The sequence below is a fragment of the Cariama cristata genome, unplaced genomic scaffold (assembly GCF_000690535.1).
Source record: "Cariama cristata isolate BGI_N322 unplaced genomic scaffold, ASM69053v1 scaffold11019, whole genome shotgun sequence".
Lineage (NCBI taxonomy): Eukaryota > Metazoa > Chordata > Aves > Cariamiformes > Cariamidae > Cariama > Cariama cristata.
Window position 1 is genome coordinate 29,996 of NW_009635260.1, and position 6,272 is coordinate 36,267.

Below are 6,272 nucleotides of genomic sequence, written 5' to 3' on the forward strand. Positions count from 1 at the left end.
CACCCCCCAGGTCCCTTGGAAAATGCAAGTCTTAGTTCATTTTGGTGGAAACATGTAACATTGGAAGCAAGTCAGCTGTTTGCATTCCAATTTTTATTTAGTGGTTCTTTTGAAAAAGGGAATATAATCAAAAGCCATCAACAGCCAGGTGACTTTCTTTGATATGCCTTTGCCTATTTCTGATGTAAAGAATGAACCTTTAAAAGCAATAAACTAGGTCGTCTTTGTTTTTTAATGGAAAGGTTTAATTGATATTTGTCAGTTTATGCTTTTTCAGACAAATTGGACAGTTCCAGAATTGATGGATTTGTAGCTGCCAGCTACCTCGTGTCTGTATTTATATAACATATCATTTGTGATGGTTTGGCTGAAGTGCATTGCAACATTTTCTTACTTGATTTAATTTGAATGATTTTGATGCCATTAAATCTTTTTTCTTACACTAACTGCTAATCTATATTTAATGAATTAAAGTAATGGAACTATACAGTTCTGAGATGTGAATTTTTGGGAAAATTTCAGCATAAACTGTTGAGAGAATGAGAAGTACTCATAGACTATTATATGGTTGGTAACATAATTTAGGAGAGTGATGTAGAGCATGAGGAAGGACTGGTTGTTCACTTGGGTGTATGTGGTGCAAGTTGATCCTGCAACAGTTACTCCTGCTTGTCTGTACTCTAACCATTTGTATCTGTAAAAATCTGCATATCCAGCTGTAAGCAGATACGTTTTGAAGAAGAAAAAAAAATTGTGATGGAGGGAGTTGACCTGATCTCTGACACCAGGGTATGTAGTATAAAGGATGACTATAAAAATATTCCTGCAGTGGTTTTTTTTAAGTGTGTTTGGTTTTCCATTTTGCTCACACTGGAACAAGTCGAAGTGTAATTAATTATGAAACTTTAAAATGTCTTTGACTACTGCATAAAGTCGAGAGCCTCCTCAAAACTTTTGTTACTTGAAGATTTTGAAGCACTGCTGCTTACTCTCCTCCAGAAAGGTTATGTTGTTTTACAGGTATCCATATCGGATCAGTGTTTACTTAGTAATTTGTTTTCTCCTGTTCTTGTGGTTTCTCTTAGGTAACTTAGGTGCCAGAGTTTTAATTTTCCTTTTATGAGTATTTAATTTGTGTTATGTTCTTTTAGCAAGACTTGAATTTGCTGTTGTTAGCAAATGTGTATTTTTTTTTTCAAAACTGTATTTGTACATCTTGTAAAGTAGAGCACCATTTTAAGCCAGTTATGTGAGAGGCAAAGTGCAAAAGTTCTAAATATAATGTTTTTTCAAATTGCATTTGGAAATTTGTATCATGTTGGTTATCATTATCTGGGATATTTAAACTAGCTTTGCACTCTGAAGTGTTGCCAAAGTTCTTGTGTTTTGGTTGTTTGAGGGAGGGCTAAGTTTACTATGAAACAAAGAAAAAAAACCCAAAGATGGTATGATTCATACTTCGTAAACCTTAAGATATAATGAGCAAGCCTGTGGAAATACCCACCTTACAAATAATGTGCCTTACTCATTGATAATAAAGTATATAAAATGTTGCAAGGTGTGCACCTACCAACTGCCTTGATTGCACTCATCTTCCTGAAAGCAAGTGTGGAATACTTGACACGCAGCGAGACAGAGTCGGGAACAAATCCCTCGACTATGATGGAATAAATGCGTAATGCACATTCCTCCTAAATGTTTGTTACTGTATAGGGGTTACCTAAAGGAAAATTTTAGTGCATCCTATGACAGTTGGTCAACTATAAGAATAAACTCTGTAATTTAGACAAGTATTTGTGTTTGACATGGTTAATTATATGCTGAGTTTGTGGAAATGTATTTCCTATTTAGTAGCTTTTGGGACAGTAATTCAGGGCCTAAACGTATTTATTATATTTCTCTTACACTATCCTTTGATGCAGAAGGCTCGTTTCGCAGGCCACCTGGTAGTCGTCCTTTGAGAGAGACAGGATGTCTGACTACTACTTGTTTTTATTCTGACCTCCAGTTTTTGAAAACTTCGACAAATTGCCCCTGGTATGGCTAGTCTGGACTGCTAGAGAAGTATTAAGCAAGTCTGAATATGTGTTACTGTAACAAAAAAAGGCAGCTTAAAACTACTGTTGGTCTTTTTCCTTTATGCAAGTAAAAATCCAGATTGAAGTGAGGCAGTGGGAGACAAAATACGTTTCTCATAAATTTTTCTAAATAATATGTTCAGGACTCTTGTGAAGCCCAGGAAGATTTCTGAGGTGGGGAGGTGTTGGAAGAACACGATGAATGCCTGTGGGCTTTCTTTAATAATAATAGTAATTAAAAAAAAATAAAGGTTTAAAACTTGTTAATGCATCTATGTTAACTCTACATAAGGAAACAATTGTGGGAGAGGGTTTTCTTTTACCCGTTCTGGTGATTGCGTTCTTCCCTGAAACAGTGTATTATACCTTTCCTGTTGCAGACCCAACTGATCATGGGCTAAAATGATATGAAGGATGTCTTGCCTGTAATGCTGGAAGTATGAAAATAACTTACTTATGCTACTTTTAAAAAATACAAAAGAACACATTTAGCTAGCTGATCTCAGCTTCCATAGGAACGAGTACTCCATTCAATAGTTAAAATACTAGCTTTCTACATTACCTTCGTGTTAAAGTGGTTTGTAACTTATTTTTTATTTTTTGCTACGTGGATGTATACCTTCAGCTCAATTGATAAACAGTTATAAATGAATGTGCAGTGAATTCCATTCTATAAAATACATGTCATATACCAACTCTCAAGTAGCATTCCCATATTCAACAGTTCCATGAGGTTTTTCAGTCTTTATTGTTTTAAAATAGCAATAAATATAAAAAGCCTTTTATTATTTATATTAATACCAAACTATATAAATGGATAACTTAATGGATGACATTGAGATAATGCACAGATAACCAGTGCTTGGGATCTCTTGATATAATGCATGTTTTCTATACTAATAAATATTTATGACTTTTCATCATTTCTTAAGAGAAGCATCCTAACTTTCTGCTTTTAATATATGCAGTATGGTTAAAATGTAAACATGGTTTTATAATGTATAAACTATGCAGTTTGGGTTTAAAAAAGTACATACTGTATATTAACTCAGAAATACTGAAGGAATGGCTATGCAGACATAAACAAGGAATGTTTTCATCAGCTGCTTTGGGCTTGTTCCCACTCTGCTCCCTGGTGATTATTATAGATGTGTAGGTAAGGTCATTTAACACATTGGCTGTTTTCATTTTGAATTATTATTGTATTACTGTTATATTTTTAAGCATGCAGGAATGAGAAAGGGAGAGGAGAAGGGTTTGATTTCCCTCTGCAATTAAAAATGATCAAGAAAAGGAGAAACCTGGTAGAGATAAACACATCTGTTACTGACTTGACTTGAGAGTAGACCATGAAAAATTGGCTGTTTTTTTTCCAGTTGTCACAGAAATAAAAACTGTTACAATTAGGATGAGAGCAGCTCAAACTGTAGAGCTGTGAAGTTATCATGAGGATGTTGGAAGACAGTGTTTCTAGCAGATCTTTCCAGTGTCATGAAAATTGGGTTAATATGGGAGAGAGGGTTGAGCCCTGCAATGACTCTGGGAGATGAACTAGCACTTGGAGCTCCTTAGATTCAGCCTGACAGGACTTAACCCAGTTCTGTTCATCTCTTTCACTTTTTTGAGATAGAATATTTCTGCATTTAAGAGTGTTACGCATTGTGGTGAAGTACAGCAGTATGGGAGAACTCTGTATCTTTTAGGTTTTGATATGCAAAACTTGCCACCTTGAGGAGCTGTGTCACCCAAAAGTGTGGCAGTGTGTGATGCTGGTGGCTGGCTGTTTAGTTCTTGGGTTAATCTAAGTGATTGGTGATCGGCAGTTTTAAGTTTAAACGTATGTGTGTAGGTAATAGAGTGCATACTGTTAATGAGGAAAGCCTACGCTAGAAGCTCTTTGCTTTTGCCACGGTATCAGGCGAATTGCCAGCACCCCCAACCCCTGCCTTTTCTGGCCGACAGTTTCTTGTACTGTTTGTGGGGCTCTGGTTTCGGGAGAGCGTTATTTCTCACCTCGGGGTGGTGTGTTGCACTTTGAACGATGGGACCATCCGCTTTAGAGAAATCTCTAAAATAACTCCTTGCCACAACATCACAGTTTCAGGATTTGTTGAGATAGTCATAGTCATCTTGGTTTGTGTTTTCTGAAACCTTTTCCTGTCGTATGTACGGGTTTTTTTCTGTACGAAGATTCGCAGATTAAATTTATGATCTCACATGGTAGTACTAACCTGTTACAGTATATTGGATTTGTTACAGCCTTATTGGAAAATGTTTCAAATGTCTATGTCCTTACAGTCAGCGTCAGATGTACGAGTGCATTTATACCAAAATTCTCGTGCTAAGTTAGTGTGATACTTTCATTCCTTAAATGCTGTAACTTTGAAGTACTGAAATAATGTGAAATGAAAATTTATAGCCATGATGTTTCTAGGTAGCGATGTTTTTATACTACTATTCAATCACTATGATAATTATTTGCTTCCTTGAGCTGTGATTCAGATTGTGCATTAAACGCTCATTATTTAAAATCTTTGAGTGTCACTTCAATTAGTAGTGTAATGATTTTGATCTGCAGAGTGGGATGCTGTGAATAGAGTACCGCCTTGGAAGCTCTTCATTCTACTGCCCTGCTTTCAGTCTGTTAAATGTTCTGAACTGCTCATGTTCCTTAGAGTAGTAACTATTTCTTCTGGTATTTCAAATACTCTTGACTTTTACCTTCGCATTTATTTGGAATTGTTGTGTTATTCATTCAGTGTAACAATGTTAATTCTCAATCTCTAATGCTTTACTGTCTTATTGTGATTTTACGATTCTATAGTATCTGTATGATAATTAGTATTAAAACAGGAGCCAACAAAAATGGTGCACTGCTTTACTTGACAGATGCATAAATCACATACGCTGCACTAACGAGCCCGTCGCTGAAGAGAAGGGACGGTGAAGAGGGAAGGAACTCACATGATTGGAGTGTATGCAACTCCTGGCACCATTCAAAAAATACGCTGTTCTCTGTCTACATAAAACTGGGGTGCCAACTAAGCATTTGCTTGGTTTTTACCTGCCTCCTACTACACAGTTGAAATTACATTACATAGCCATCTAGATGTGGTGAGTAGTAATTTGTGCCCAGGTAGGAATGGTTTACTACAACCATATTAAAAATTAAAGAGTTCTGTTGTAGGTGGTTTTATATGTAATAGCTAGAATCTGATTTATGTCTGGACTAGTTAAAGACAAGTGGCAAACTGTTTTGGTTTAAATTCATGCTGTATCGCTAATGCTGTTTGGTGAGTAGTTCTTGTGGCTTGTAATTTAGCCAAAACTTGGTTTGTATTTTCAAAGTATTGGTTGGGATTATTCTGCCCTGGTCTTCTGAAGGATAAAGAACACACACATGTGCATGTGTGCACGTACTCTCACGCTTACAAAACATTTAAGCAAATAAAATTGTGTTGCTCCTCCTCCCCCGTTATTTGGGAGAGGGGTTAGATGGGGTAGCTCAAAACTTTGTGTTGGAATGGCCAGCTAGTGATAATCATGTGGTAGCTGCACCGCACCTCACCTGTAATACGGATCACCAAGTAGCACTGGTCCCGTCCCTTGCTGACCTTTCCAGTTTCAGGGGAGCTACTTTCAGGGTGCTAACTGGGGGCAGGCTCGCTCAGCCTGGGGAGGAGGGGGCAGCCGTGCCGGTGTCTGCCCACCCTCCGTCCTCTGCCCTCGCCCTGCTGCGGGGACTCTGTGGGCTGCATGGAAGCTGCTTGGGACTGCAACAAGTTGCTCTGTGGCTCCTAAACAGGGTCTTGGCAGCTTGAAAGCACGCTTTTCCCCCGCATTGGTATTTTATAACTCTCCCCCAACTAGGTTAAATTCAATTTATGACTTTGAATCCTTAAGGCACTTACTCAAAGTGTGTAGCTACTAGCTTTCTGTGGTGATGAACACAGAATATCGACGACTCCGTTTCCCTCCTTGTCTCCAGAGCAGTAGTTCCCAATTAGGCTGTGATCCCTCTGAGGTAAGAACGCTGATAAGTAAGGTAGCAAGCCGTGCAGAAGCAGGTATTGAAGTCAGAAATGAGTGGAAAACCTGGGAACTGGTCACAGCCTGGATTCTCTGCTCTTCTCAGAGGGTGGGGGCATTTTATTTTCCAGTATAGAGAAGGTATTCTTTCATCATTGCCTCTGG